The sequence below is a fragment of the Tachysurus vachellii genome, chromosome 3 (assembly GCF_030014155.1).
Source record: "Tachysurus vachellii isolate PV-2020 chromosome 3, HZAU_Pvac_v1, whole genome shotgun sequence".
NCBI lineage: Eukaryota > Metazoa > Chordata > Actinopteri > Siluriformes > Bagridae > Tachysurus > Tachysurus vachellii.
In genome coordinates this window covers 29,980,838-29,996,649 of record NC_083462.1, presented here as the reverse complement: position 1 = coordinate 29,996,649, position 15,812 = coordinate 29,980,838, and positions in this window count along the sequence as shown.

Below are 15,812 nucleotides of genomic sequence, written 5' to 3'. Positions count from 1 at the left end.
CCACAGCTGCACTGACAGTGGTCTCCATTCTCCACTGATTGATTACAGCTGTGCACCAAGCCTCTTTCTTGTAGCTTCATAAGGAACACGTGATTGTCCAAGCCTATTCCTCCTGCCTTCCTTAGACGCACAGTGGCTGTTTTTTTCCAGGCTAGTGATCTGTGATCTAGCAGCTTCTGGGCTGCTTGGAGCCTGAAGGACATTATCCTGGACCTGATGTCTACCAAGCCTTGTCCACCTTCTTGTACAGGTAGGTAGCTTCTCGAACCCAGTGCTGGCCAGAACAGAAGCAGCTCACCAGTTGCCTCTGCACTTCTTTGACGAGCCATGCAGATGGTTGTAAAAGCAGAGGCTGTGCCATAAGGTGGAGGCGACCACGTTATTAGCAACTAGAACGCTCCCCCTGTAGAACAACTGGGGCAGCACCCATTTTCATCTGGACAATTTGTTGCACACACTTTCCACTATTTCATCCCGATTCTATTTTTGGAAGACGGCCAATAATTTTAGACTTTTCCACGCCAGTAACTTTTCTTGCACCTTCGGAAGTTGGCCAGACTGTAACTGACCTGCCCATAAGGCCTCGCTTCTGTCCCAGTTCAATTTGGCCGATGAAGCCCTCTGATACACCTGGAGGTGCTACACATAGGGTTTTGATGTCCTGATCATGGGTGATCGAAAAACGTGACATCACCTACATATGTAGAAATTGCCAGCTTTGGACCTTGAAGCCCACCAACAACATGGAATCCTGATAGTGTCTGTTTAAGAAGAGTAATGGTTCTATTGTGAATGCATACAGCTAACCAGACAAAGGACCACCTTGCCTAATTCACCTTGGTACTGAGATTGGCCGGCTTAGTCCACCTCCTACCTTGACCATACATGATACTTGAGTATACAACAGCGTTACCCATCTAAGAAAAGTGTCTCTAAAACCAAAAGCCTTCATAACTTCAAACAGATGGTGTGACTTGGTCAAATGCCTTTTCTTGATCCAAAGAGATTAAACCTACAGTCCTATCAGATGACTTACTGTTGTCTAACACATCACATACCAGAAACAAGTTATCAAAAATGTATCTGTCTGGAATAATGGTCTTTGTCCATTTATTAAATGAAGACAGTGCTTCAACCTGTTGGCTAAGCTTTTGGATAAGGTTTATAATCTGTGCTCAAAAGTTTAACTTGTTTCCAATTTTTTAAATAAAGACAGATCTCCCTTTTTAGGTACTAAAGAAAGAACTGCATCTTGCCATTAGACTGGTATAAAACTGGTACTTTGTTTGTCCAGAAATGCTTATAAAATTCTGTTAGTAAGCCATCGATCCCTGGTAACCGGCCTGAGCAAAGCCGACTCACAGCAGTGGTGAGTTCCTCTAGTGTGAGGTAAGTGTCTAATAAGGTTTTTAATTCAAAGTCTATTTGAAGAAGTCCAAGTGTAAGTTGGATGGTACAGTTTGAATCACAGTGTAGAGGCTAGAGTATAAATCCACAGCAAGCTGACACATTTCTTTGATATCCGTGGTCACTATGCCATCAGGAAGACAAGGACAAGCCATCTGTCTCTGCTGTACGGTTGAGCGTTCACGGTTAAAAAAGAAAGCACTTGGAGCGTCAATATTCTCAAGAGTTTTAAAGTGAGATTTCATTTTGTAGTGCTCATTTTTTTGCAAGGCCCTTAATAAATTAGAATGATGTAAACTGGTCAATTTGTTTTCAATGCTAATTATCTCACTTCCAAGGGCCTTGATTGGTTGCTTTAAACTGGTTCGTGAGTTGGTAGTATACTGTTGACATAGCAGCTTGGTCTCTACCTTTGTCCTACCAGTGATTCAGGTGTTCAGTCATTCTTTTTCGTTTTACAGTGGTCCCAGAAACAGTAAAATTGCTCACAGAAATTAGCATCCTGTAATAACTTGGTGTTAAAATGCCAAAAAGCGAATTTGCTAGTGAAGTGTGACATGGTTATCAGGACAATGGCTAACTGATGATCTGTGAAAACTACTGGAAAGATGGGGCAGACAACAACTCTGCTACTGAACTGTTTTGTTATGTAAATCCTATCAAACCGTGCTGTACTGATTCTACCATCTGAAACATTGATCCATGTGTACTGCTGTTTTTTTTTCACTCAACAATTTTGAGAGACAGACAGACAATTGTATGTGTGGTTCCTCACTGTTGGGATCTAAAGCATACTCAACCGTACAGTTTCAGCCCCCTCCTATGACAAGACACACTTCATTGTGCATCGCTTAACGTGCTAAAGAAGATAACTCGTTCAAGTCCTATGTTTGGTGCGTAGCCATTAATAATATAAAAGTTGACCCCTTTAATTTCGGCTTTGGTTATTATTAAATGGCCTTTGACTATTTCTTCAGCCTTTAATATTTTAACAGTTTTAGGAAATAAAGTGGCTAATCCTGCATGATGATTAGTGATTTAAAGATTAATAAACTCTCAAATAATCACCAGCTTTCTGAAAGTTTCATCTTGAAGCACTGTTAACGTCACCTATGGTATAAAATGATTGTTCTACCTGAGAGGAGCTTTGCGAAACATCATCTAAGCCATCATCATCAGCTTCCTGTGACAGTTCAATTTCCCTTTCAGTAACACAGTTTCCAGTCTCACTTTGATCAGACATTACATCATTCACTGTAGAACCATTAGTAGTTAAAATATTGGACCACAAGCCATTTTTAACTTTTACATCACACATTAGCTCACTTTTACTTTTATCAATGACATCACCACTAATGGAAGGTGCCACACTTTGTTTTCATCTACAACGTTTTGTGTGGTAGCAGCGGCAGGCCCTGAAATTCTTCACAACGTGACTCAACTCAGCTCGGTCGAGTGTCTACTCCTGATTAGTCACTTGTATGGTTGCCCTATTCTCCTCCACAGTGGTTTATTTCTGCCCTCTATGAGGACAGGTCAGCCGCTTGTGTCCAATATCACCACACTCAAACCATTCATACTCCCCATACTCTCATAAGTCCTCCCTTTGTGCTTCATGCAGAAGGAGATCCAGAAACATGAACACCTGTCTCTTAAATGATGTTTTAAAGCAGAATGTTTACAGCTCAGAGAAATTGTTTTAAAAGCACTCATGGTTTTTCCCGAAGCTCGTGAGGTCACACTCCAGCGCTTCATTAGGGAGAAAAGGTGAGCAATTAGAAATGGTAATTTTTGCAGAGGAGGTAGACAACGGAGAAATCTCTACATAGTTATCTTTCACCACAATTCCATTCACTGCCAAAGTGCTGAATAATTGCTGTTCTTTTAAAAACACCACAACCACCTTGTTCATCCTGGAGGCAAAAGTAATGTTCTCAAAAAGGGCATCCTCCAGCATGGCACTCTCTTCAGGTACATACCTGAAGCCATGGCAGAAAGATAACAATGGTGTCTCATCATGAAACACCATCTCCACTACAAAGTCAGAAAAATACTATCAGTACAAAACCCTGGCCCAGACACACACAAGAAAGGAGCAGAGAGGAAAAGACAGAAAGGAAACTGTATCCTGCTCTCACCCTGCACAGCACTCACCAAACTCTCAGCAGGCAAGAGCGAGAGCTAGGGAGCAAGAGAGCAACAGAAAATTACTAGTTTATACTCAGTGTTCCTCCCCAAGGAAATCTTTTTTTTTTTTTTTTTTTTTTTTTAAAACCATGATGTTTTATGCTTCTGATACACAAACAATACACTGCCCCTCTGGGGGATGTTCCTGGGGCTGTGTAATAATTTTCTTTTCTTTTTTAATTCCAATGACCTGCTGCTGATATGCAGGAATGTAAGATAAGGGAATTAATTTTCAAAATGTGCATAATAAAACTAGTACACTACACATAAATGTATATATTTTGTTTCAGGAACCCCATTTTGGGCGCAATCTTTGTACTTGTGAATGTGTGTAAATCAACACTGCAGAATCTGTTATTTAGAGACCGGGATGTACAGGGGAGGAAATATGGCAGGTCAGATTCATTTCCACTCTGTAAGGTTTTATTGAAATTCAGCTCAATTTTCTCTATTATCAAGCTGCGGCAAACAAACCCCAGAACGTGGTTTAACAAAGTGCACGGTACATGATGCAACACAATGCACAGCATAGTAAAAGTTGCAACAGATAAATACAAGGTGAGTAATACACACAATTTTAATAATACATGATGTCCCCGATGATGCGTTGATATTCAAACTGGCTGGGAATCAAGGACTCGTGGGGGAACGTACGTGCATATGTATGTGTTTAAAGCAACAACAATTCCAAAGATCGCTCTTTCTAGTGGAACCGAAATTAACTATAAGCAAATGGACTGGATTGTTAATGAAAAGTTCATTTTAGTTGATGGTGTAAATCTTGTATAGCCCAAAATTTAGGTTTATGTATTTACAGCAGAAGTAATTAACGTGACATAGTTGTGCGGTTTGAGGAATAGAGGACTGTTTTTTCCAGAAAGGAATAAATGTCTCATTACAGCCACATTTTGGTCTATGGAGGATTCCTGTAGTTCCCGTGATGCCCTTTGACCCTCATCCCGACTACACCAGAAAGTCCTTTGGGTCTCACTGGAAATGGGTAACACTGTTGCTGTGGCAACTCAGTTCTGCCTTATTAGTGCTGAAATAAATCACTCCTGGGGGAGTAAACCACTGACACCTCCATTCTCTCACTTCTTCCTGGACTACTCAGTCTTTAGCCCAGTCTCTATTTTAATGTTTGAGAGCAAATATGCAGAACAAGTATTAATTAGAGAACAAGTATTGGCTATTAGACAACATGTAATCATTTTTTTAAAGATCAAGAATTACTATTAACTATTTTAGTGCTCATGGTATTGGTTACAATACAACTACCATTGTGTTGGACCCTGCAGGATATTGTGTGGATTTTGTTTTATTGTTCTTTTGTTGATGGCTCCGTTGATCTCTTGGTTGTCTATTCAGTGAGATGTCTGTCCTTGTTTTGTGTCACATGTATACAGATCTGTGACTCCACCTCAAATGTGTCTGGTAATGTCCACCATCAATGAGAATGTACAGTAACCAGCTTTATGTGGACTCTTTGACCTGTCTTGCTTTTGGTGTCTCTCTCTCAATCTCTCTCGCTCTCTCTCTCTCTCGCTCTGTCTCTCTTGATCTGTCTCTCTCTCTCTCTCTCTCTCTCTCTCTCTCTCTCTCTCTCTCTCTCTCTCTCTCACTCTGGCTCTCTTGATATCTCTCTCTCTCTCTCTCTCTCTCTCTCTCTCTCTCTCTCTCTCTCTCTCTCTCTCTCTCTCTCTCGCTTGGTCTGTCTGTCTGTCTCTCTGTTTGTTGTAAAATAAAATTCCCTATATTCATTTTAGACCTCTAGTTATTGTCACCTTTCTGCTCTTTCTCCTACTGCTGTGATTCACGCTGAGTCCTGTGCACACTTGAGGAAGGTGCACTGAATGATGCAGTAGGCAGAAACAATCAGATAACTAAAGTGACCTCTGCCCTCTCAGTGATGTGTTGTGATGACAAAGAAGTAAAACAATAAAAAGAAAAGTATTTTATTGTTTTTTGTTATTAGATTTGATTTCCTGCCTTACTGTTTTTCCCTGATATTCCCTGATTTTTTTTGTGCCTGGCCTTTAGTCTGTTCATACGGTACCGTATAAATCTGTTTGTGATGAGAATCAGACCATCTACACTAGAGAAAAGTGCTACACATCCTTTTCACCATATGACACAGATTAACATTTCAACTCTCTGTATGGATTTATCTACATCACATGACCTTAACATAACGTTTTTCATTTATTTTCATTTAAAACTGGAAAGTCAGAACAGAGTATTCAGACTTGGATATTTTTTCCTGCTTTCAACACATCAGTTTTGAGAAATGACTATTAACATGCTGCTTAATCTATCCCACCTGGATATATATATATATATATATATATATATATATATATATATATATATATATATATATATATATATATATATATATGTATCTGTATATCTGGATCAATATATCTGCTTTCATGAATGATGCTTCAGTCGCAGACTTTTTAGTTTATTTATTTATTTTTTTAATGTAGAATATTACTTTAAATAGCGCTCTATATGGAATATGTACGGAAAGACATTCGTCATGTTAGTAGTTCTTCACGTAAGGATGATCTCGCTTAACATTTTATTCTTACATTTTTTTTTGATAAAATGTTAACAGCCTGTATTGATTTTCTAATATCAAGATTGAATTTTATCAAGAAATGTCTGGATCAAAAGTAAGGATAACTCAATTCTTCAAGATATCCCATCTGTATATAATATGTCACATGTGTTTTTGTATTCTTCAAGAATGCATGCTCCATGGTACATGACAGTGGCCAGTGTTTGTGAGTATAGCATCTTCTGTAGTGTTTTGGTGTACGAACTCAGTGCCCTGTAGAGGATATCTGAAGAGTCTGAAATGAAAGTCTGCTTGAGTTCTGCTGGTGTTAATTCCTTGCATTGTTGTTTGATAAAGTTCTCATTTAACGATAAAGTATCTTCACCATATAAGTTAAATGATGGGCAAAAATCATCCATTAATCTGAATCAGATAATTAAGAAATGTTTAAAATAATTGTTTACAGTCACACACAGAGTAAAACAGCTGTCACAGTAATGTAGCATTGCAGGCAGCACATTTAATATTTTTATGTTATTATTAATGTTTTATGTGTTCTGAATCACTGTGTTTGTTCCCGGCTCCCAGCGCTGATTTGGATTTAGACTCCCTTGATTCAGTTGAACCCCAGTGAGTATGCATTCATGGATTCCAGCCAATCAGAACAGAGTATTCAGACTAACCATGGTCCATTGTCTATTGCTGCTGGTGATTTAAAAATGCCGTTTGCCGTTCTCTTTTTTCTAACAGTAGCCCCGCCCACAGCCCCTGACGCAAGCGGTTCTTAAGTCTAGACCAGCAACGTTTTGGTGCTACTTAAGAACCATTTTTCCTGGTTTAGAGCCGGAGGTTTGGTGGTCGAAACAGAAAGAACTGGTTCTAAATTAGGCTCTGGCTCCGAACCAGCACTCGAACTGCCTCGGTGGAAAAGGGGCAATAGAGGAAAGACTGCTGCACTAATGCCATGTTTTAGACCAGCTCATTTCTAGTGAACATTGCATGCCATGGCTGCACAACACATTACTTTTCTTGCCCATTCAATTTTTGTCAACACATGGGGCGATTAGAAATTTGAAAAAAAAAAGACATTTGCAAAAAAATATCGCAACTGTGATAAAATTGTCTGTTGTGCACTGTGGTTTTCTACGCTTCAGTGTTTCAATTTCAGCAATTTGAATGCATTGTATTTATTATTCACCTTCTAAAGGTTCTTCACCTGCTGTGAATTATAGGAATGTCTGGAAAGTCAGAGCTCCTGACTGAGACTGTGTGGAATAGGAATGTGTAGAGTGTTTAGGGAAAACAAAGACCGATTACCCTGTTTTTCTTATGTTATTTGTACAGTGTATTTAAGAAAAGTGTGATATAATTGTGTATTGGTAAGCATAACGACATAGTATATACATAATAACAAATCACAATCATTATTTATGGGTTTTTCCATTGAAAAATGGTAGTTTGAAAATGGTGTATTAACTGTAATTTTCTAATAAGATAATTCCCTAAAATGTAAATTTGTAGAAATTCGCAACCAATCTAGTTCTCACATTGCTATGATTAATACGATTAATGGCATTTTATTTTGAGTCTTTTTGGTGCATCCCAACATAGTTACAGGTAGGAATAGTTTTAAATTAACTACAGGTAACTTAATACTGGATTAGTACACAAGGGCAGAGATTTTTGTTGAGCCACATCAACTCACCAAGTTCCAAACGATTCATATGGAAGAAGCTTCTAACTGATTGATTGAAGGAAACGCTTGAAGCTTCCGTACCAGATCCTGCCCGACAACCTTTCTTCAGTACTCAAACCTCCGATTTCACTTGTTTCATCCCTCTGACTGCTGAAGACTTTGCCTCCTTTTACAATGAGATGATTAAGAATATCTGTTAGACCTTCAATTCTGACCCTACTACACCTGCATTGCACTGCAAGGATTTCCCTACTCCTTCATTTTCACTTTTTAATTTTTTTTATTTTTACAACCGTAGAAGCAGAAGAGATTCTACGAGTCATCCAGTCTTGCAGTCCTACCACCAGCATACTGGATCTTATGCCTTCGGCTATGCTCCAGACCATCTCTCAAGATCTCCTGACCATCACCACAATCATTAACGGATCCATAGCAACTGTACCAACTACCCTCGAGAGCAAGGGTTATTCCCATCCTGATGAATCCTGATCTGGATCCATAAGACATCACCAACTACAGACTGGAATTAATTCTCTTCTTACTTTCTAAAATTCTTTAATGCATTGTTTATAACGAATTAAAGTAGAACATTCCACAGAGATTGCCCTTTTGGCTGTTATCTCTCCTCATCCTCCTCAACCTTTTGGCAGCATTTGATAGTCAACCACAAGTCTTTCTTCACCCTCAGGAATCATGGAATCTGAGGAGCAGCAATGGTTTGCTTTCCAAAAGTTTTTGGACACTGACATTTTCATGTTTATTTGCAAGAAACAACATGAAACCATTGCAATCACTAAATATGAATTTATACCATCAATAATATACAGAAAATAAAAAGAACAAAAATACATATTTTGTCTAACAAAAAGCCTAATTCTTAGACACTTCAAAATAGCCAGCTTTTGCAGCTATACCTGCCAAACAATTTCCAGGCATTCTATCAATTAGGGATTCTAAATATTGTTTTGAAAGTTTACTCCAGAATTGTTGGTGTCTACAGATGCTCAGCAATGGTTGGTTGTTTGGTCTTTAACCTTGGTCAAGTTCGTTCCATACTAACTCGGTAGGGTTAAGGTCGGGTGACTTTCCTTCTTGTTCTTTTTTTCTTCAAATAGTTCAGGCAAAGCTTAGATGCATGCATTATGTTGCAGCATGAAGGCCTAGATGGTATGGCACGTCTCTGGAGATTTACGGTCACCTTATATAGGTCACCAACTCTAAAACCCCTAAAAACACCCCCATACCATACAACATCTGCCTACTGTACATGCTTGACAATTGGTACTACATAGTCTGGTATCATCTCACAAGTTTTGTGACGCATGTAAAATCTTTGTTTACAACCAAAATTATCAAACTTTGATTTATCAGACCGCAAGACATTTTTCCAGTCAGTAACAGTCCAATTTTTGATTTCCTTTGCCCAAAGAAGCCTTTTGACCTTGTGTTGCACTCTTAGCAGGGGTCTGTTGCGTAGACCAGAGACTCTTATAAATTTATCCTCTAATTTTGGTGTTTATCGAGATCTTCCAGTTCTTTTCCGCTCAGAATTCTTTCCTGTTTCTTCATGCCTCTTAATGGTGTATGCTACAGTACTTGCTGGTATATTGAGTTGCTGGTCAATTTTTCTGCAGGAAATGCCTTCATTTTTCAATGTAACAATAGCTTGCTTACTCTCTTGTTAGTTCATGTTTGCCTCCCATTATTGCCACCGAATGTTATAAAAGCAAGCAAAAATGACCCTAACCTGCAGTAAAACAGACCCACTGTTAAGACCTAATTCAATTCCTCTGGACAGCTCAACCATTCAACTGTGACAGAGACTTCACTTTTATAGCATTATACTTGTATACAGGTACATAAGTACTGCAATCATTTACAAACAAAATTTAGGCCCTCGTTGGTAAGGTTAAAGAATTATGTTTTTCATGTTATTTCATTTCAAATAGCAGACAAAGGTTTTGTTGTGCTATAGTAAAATATTACCTTTTTTCAGTAAAATATTAACATAATTTTGAAATATATGAAAATCCTGGGGTGTTCAAGAACTTTTGACTGGTAGTGTACCTTGAAGGTTGCTCATATCAGTTAACATAGAGGTGATGGGAATCTGCACTAGTGTCCCACAAGGCTCAGTACTTAGTCCTCTACTTTTCACTCTTTGTGTTATATCCTTAGATGGGTTCTCTTACCACTGCTATGCCGATGACAGGAATCTTCTCCTTCACTCCCTCAGTTACCACAGCTTCTGCTTGGATCTCAGCATGTCTGGCAGACATATCATCATAGTTGACAGCTCACAAGCTATAAGTCAATCCCAGCAAAAGTGAACTGCTGGTCATCTCAGGTGATTCAGCCCCAGGACAGTATCTTGCAAAATCCCTACAATACTCTCTGAACTCCCCTTCGGCCACTGCCCGCAACCTTTTCTACATGTGTAGAAAAACTGTCTTTTTCTACACATGTTGCTAATTTTTATATGCTCATGTAAGGCATTTTTATCCATACAGCTCAGGTGCTTGTTCAGTCTCTTGTCATTTCGAGACTGCAACTCTCTGCTGGCAGGTCTATCTATGAACATAATTTGTCTTCTACAAATGATCCAAAATGGGGCTGTTACTGGTTTTCAACCTGCTTAACTTCTCACACACCACCCCATTGCTGTGCTCTTTCTACTGGCTCTCAGGGTAAGAGGTAGCTATACATCAAGACTCTTTTCTTTTCTCTTCCCCTGGATGTTGGAACAGCTGAGCCTCTGGCTATCCTCAAATGATGGGTGAAGACCTACCTTTTCCTGAAACACTTAAACTTGCCCTTTTCCCCTGTATTCATGTATTTAAAAAATTGTGCTATACAGAATTTTAGGCTGATAGTATCCCAAGGCCTAAGGAATGAAAAAGTGCCCTTTTATTTAAAGTTCTTAAGGTGGGATGAGGTGAAAATAGGTGAGATGCAGGAGAACAGTGCTGTCTTTAGTGCTGCGCTTTGTGGTAGTGGTTTCCAAGCATGCCTGAGCAGCAATGAGGCAGGACCCAGAGAGCTTTCCAGAGTGCAGCAGTTTTGGAGAGCGCTGACCTCACTGCATTTGGCAGGCTCTTGAATGTACAGTACAGTGAAGCATTCATCAGTTTACTGTCTATTTACCCTGCTTACCTCAAGTCATAGCTCAAATTGGCTGTCAGTCTTGAGTGCTTCTGCTGCCCTGCCTTCCAGCCCATGTGTGATTCTGCTTTCCACAGCAGGGGTGCTAAAGTGGCGCTGCATGAGGAGTGTGTTTGGGCTGTGTGTAGGCGGTGGCAGCGGTAGTGGTTGTGTGGGCTCCACCATCAGCATGTATATATTTAGATAGAAAGATTAGACACCCACATAAGAAGTATCCATTGAAATGACTAAAAAATTATCATTTTGAATGCCTTCATTACTGAGCCTTTTTACTGACAATGAGCATAATTCTGTACTTGTGATAGTAAAAAATGTGTATAGATGCGCAACAGCTAAATAAAAACGTTGTGCATTTGTTCATTGTAATCAACATGGTGTGATCTGATTGGTTATTATGTAGTTAGTGAAATACTGAAAAAGAGTTTTGTTTTTGTGGGGGTTCTTTTGGATAAACATGTGATGCTTTCCTATACTTTCCAAATTTCCAAAATCTGTCCAAGTATCAGCATCATTATCATTTTCTTCAGTTTATTATTGTGGATTGTTTTGCCTGTTAATTTTCTGTTCCATGATTAGCTGATGCCAACTTGTCCTCCTAATTCTCTGTTAGAGTTTAAAGGCTGAGTCTACACTACTCACAGCACCATATTTTGATTCAGAAATTCCTCCTCAGATGTTATTGACTGTTTATATTTTTGTGGAGATGAGAGGAGAGGGGTCGCTGTGAGTAGAACAGTCAATCGGCCTCTGTACTCAAGGTGTTTCCCCTCATCTTGCAGAAAGCAGGACGAGCTGGCGAAGAGAATATTGTGTGCTTAGAAGTTTTGAAAGCGAATGTGTATTCCAGGTGGTCTGATGGCAATATTGCTTCTGTTTGTGTAACAGGGCTGAATAAGAAGCTTGTGCTGTCTCTTTGCGCATGGTGGATGTATATAAAAGTATTTGTGTGTGTTTGTGTGTTTGGGTGGTTTGGATGTGATATTAGGTTTGTGCTTTGGCCTTGAGATTGCACTTCTTTTCTAAATTTATCCTTAAAGTGTGTCAGATCTCTTGTGAGCTCCAACCCTGATCCTGAAAGTGAGAAAGAGAAGAAAATGTGTGAGAGAGAGAGAGAGAGAGAGAGAGAGAGAGAGAGAGAGAGAGAGAGAGAGAGGTTCTGTTTTAACAGCATAAAGTCCACCAATTTAATAAACAACCATCAGAAATGCTGTTTTATCAAATTATTATCAAAATTAATTTTATGGCTATATAATTAATTTTAAACCCACATTAATAAAACAAACAAAACAAAAAAGAAAATATACACTTATTAATTCTTCACAAGTGATTTCTTTTTTGGATTATTATTATTTTTTTAATAGGGAATACTAGATATATTTTTTGACTAAACAAAATAAGATTATTCGTGAAATTTCTAGTTTGGCTTCTTCCTAGAATTAAATGTTGAGAATGAATCAAATTGTCTGCCAATAAAACAAAACGATCAAGTTTGGAATGATGAAAATGAAAGAAATATTAAAAATATTAATCACTGTCATTTTCTACTATGAAATACTAGACAAAGGTTTACCATATTCAAGAGATTTTAGCGAGAATTTGCTTTAAGTTTCACTTTCACCATGATGCTTTATAGTCTGCTTCTGGTCAATCCCCAGATGTCCAAATAAACAGTAAATTTATAGTGTATAGCCAAACACAATCAGAAAGTACTTTAGCAGCACCCAGTGGGTATTTCTGTACAGAGCCTAGTAAAGCTGAATCGTTGATTCACCTAAATGGCTTAAGAGCGCTCGATACAATCTCACTTTTTTCAATTCTCACCACAGCTAAGCCTTCTGCTGTTCTAATGTTTGTTAATTGTTTACAGCATATAAGTGTTTAAATCCCTGGAAGCAACAGAGGCTTTAAAAGGCTGAAGCACAATCACAATGCAGTCTGACGTGAGGATAAAACAAGGTGTTTTGAGTCAGAAAGGTCTTTGTTGATTGCTCTTTGTTCTGCTGTTGTGATTGTGTGCAATGACCCACGAGAGCGAGAACGAGCAGACTGAGTGGCACGGCCAATTCGCGACCAAGTGAGATTCACCACTGGCTCTCTATGAAGAGTATTGAGCATTGTGTTTCTCCCGAGATTATATTTGAAGAGTAACACTTGCTGTGGTTGGACAGCTTTTATAGGTCCGGACTGTGCTGAAGCCTGTGTATACTTGTGGATCGTGTGTGTATGGCTCCCTGGGGAATGATGTGAGAGAAAATGAACAATAAAGGAATTCTCAAAAGTTCAATAGTCAAATCGAAACATTTCTTGCTGCTACAAATATCCTGGGAGATAAAGTATGTAAAACATGATCAAAAATACATTTTAAGCCATGGCCTTTGCACAAGTAGCCCTGAAATTTTGGCACACAGCTCATAGTGATGATTAAACCGGCACACTGCAGCTTAAAACAGACAAGATCAGTCTCTTATCACTCAGTCCTGGCTCTAATGATAATATGCTGGACAGTTTTAAAAGATGACATGGTAAATTCAATGGACTTGCACTTCACCACTGAAGTCCTGTCCTCCTTTTATACAGCAATCTTTAATCTTATTTGAATGACTGGTCTTCTTTCTGAATTTATCATTATATGATTGGATTTATCTCTGCTTGCATCCTTTAATGAATGCAGTTTGAATAAAAGGACTGGGTTTCACAAAAATGTCTTAAATGGTATAATATTAATGTAATATATTATGTAAACATAAAAGTGCAGTAATTCATCATTTTATATACTTTGCAATCAATCAAGGTTTAAATGAATTAGTTGTCTTACAGTATGTGTAAATGTACTGTACACACACTCAGAACAGAGGACTGTCCTCATAGTGCTGTGGTACATTGATATGCAGAGGCAGTGTGAAGTCCTGCTCTTCAGTGTACACACACATGCGGACGCACACACACACACACACACACTTTGAGTGTCTTCAGCTCACACAGCCACTGAAAGATTATGATCAGTGTGAAGGCTGCATGAAGCTTGGTCTCTGGAGGAGAGAGAGAGAGAGAGAGAGGGACAATGTGACAGATGATACATGGTGAATGAGTAAATGACTAGTGTTGTAGAAAGACTGTGGAAGGAAGGTAGCTAGAACATCTATAAGGAGCGAATAAATGAATAGACAGGAGAGGGATGAAAAGAAAAAAATGAAAAAAAGGAAAAATTGTTCATAAGGTATAATGCTAAAATGGGAGATATATATATATTTTTGTCGTTATTGGTATGTGCCATTTTCTAAGAGACCTTTCCTCTATAATATGTGATGTGTTTAAATGATGTGTCTGGTGCCCATGTCTTGTGTAAATGGTGTGAAATGAAAGGTAAAGAAAGATAGGGAGGGAGAGAGAGATGGAAATAGATAGGATAGAGGGGGAAAAATGTGCATAGAGCTGGTAGCTTTTTTCATGTTTGTTTGTGTAAATGATGCAGTTCCACTCGGCTGGGTAGTGTCTGTGTGCATAAATCATCATTACACCCAGGCAGCTCCTTTCAGCAGCATCCAAAAGGCCCTTCACACACTCAACTGTGTGTGTGTGTGAGAGAGAGCAAGAGAGAAAGAGAGACTTTGAATTGTCCCAGAGTAACAGATGACCTTGTTCAGTGTGCGTGACCGTGGTGGGCAAGAGGGGCAAAGCTGTATGTGTATCAGCTCTGATATCAGCCCCGATAGCAATTACTGCATTTTGAGTGCAGGGAGGGGAATAATGAGCTGAAGTCTGTCATCACACAAACTCACACAGAGAGAGAGAGAGAGAGAGAGAGAGAGCACAACAAGGTCTCCTCCTAACCACATTTCAAAGAATAGATAAGGGAACAAACAACTTTTTCATCCCTCTCTTTCCTCCTGTCCTCTTTCACTTCAGAAACCAAGTCTAATAAATCACACCCTCAAATAAGTTAGCGCTACTGCCATCCTGTTCTAAACGAATTGGCAGTGGCAGTTAAAGCTGCTGCAGTGTGATGAAGCAGATCAGAGCCAGGCCTGGCTTCTCATGAGTTTCTTCTTTAATTGATACAGGCTTCTCAGGAGAGGTAGGGAGAAAGTGGACATAAGGCGAAGGGCTGGCCGCAGGTTATTAACGATCATCTCTTGTGTGTGTTCTCTCTCTCTCTCTCTCTCTCTCTCTCTCTCTCTCTCTCTCTCTCTCTCTCTCTCTCTCTCCCTGCCAGGCAAATGATAAGGTTTAAAATCCATCACTCCACATGAGGGTGTCTCATGTAGTGTGTCAAGATTAACATTTTAGTATTAAAGGACACACAAAACCCAAAAACCTGTCTGCTGAAACTATGCTATCAAATTGATGCAAATGCTATAGATGGACAGTTAATTTCAATCATTTGTATTTTAGACCTTAATTAAAATTCTTTAATTAAATAATAACGTTTTTAATAGTTGATTTACAATGCAATTCATTTCTATTTTGTCCTGATATTAGTACAACACCATGACCCCATACTTGTAAAACTAATGGAAAGGGAATGTTAGCTTTCATAAAGTTTTAACATATTAGCTAGTTAGTTGAATAGCTTGATTCCTAGTTAACAAACTAGCTTATTTATTCTGAAAAAAAAAATAAATAATAATAATAATTTCAAGTTATTTTTCTAAAAGTTTATTTATATTTTCCCCTGATTTTCTCTTTAATTTTTGTCTTGGCCATTTTTCACCTACCAGTTAGTTCTTATGTTAATACAGCACCTCTCATCCTGGGTAGGTGATGGCTATCACATGCTTCCTCTGGGAGACATGAACT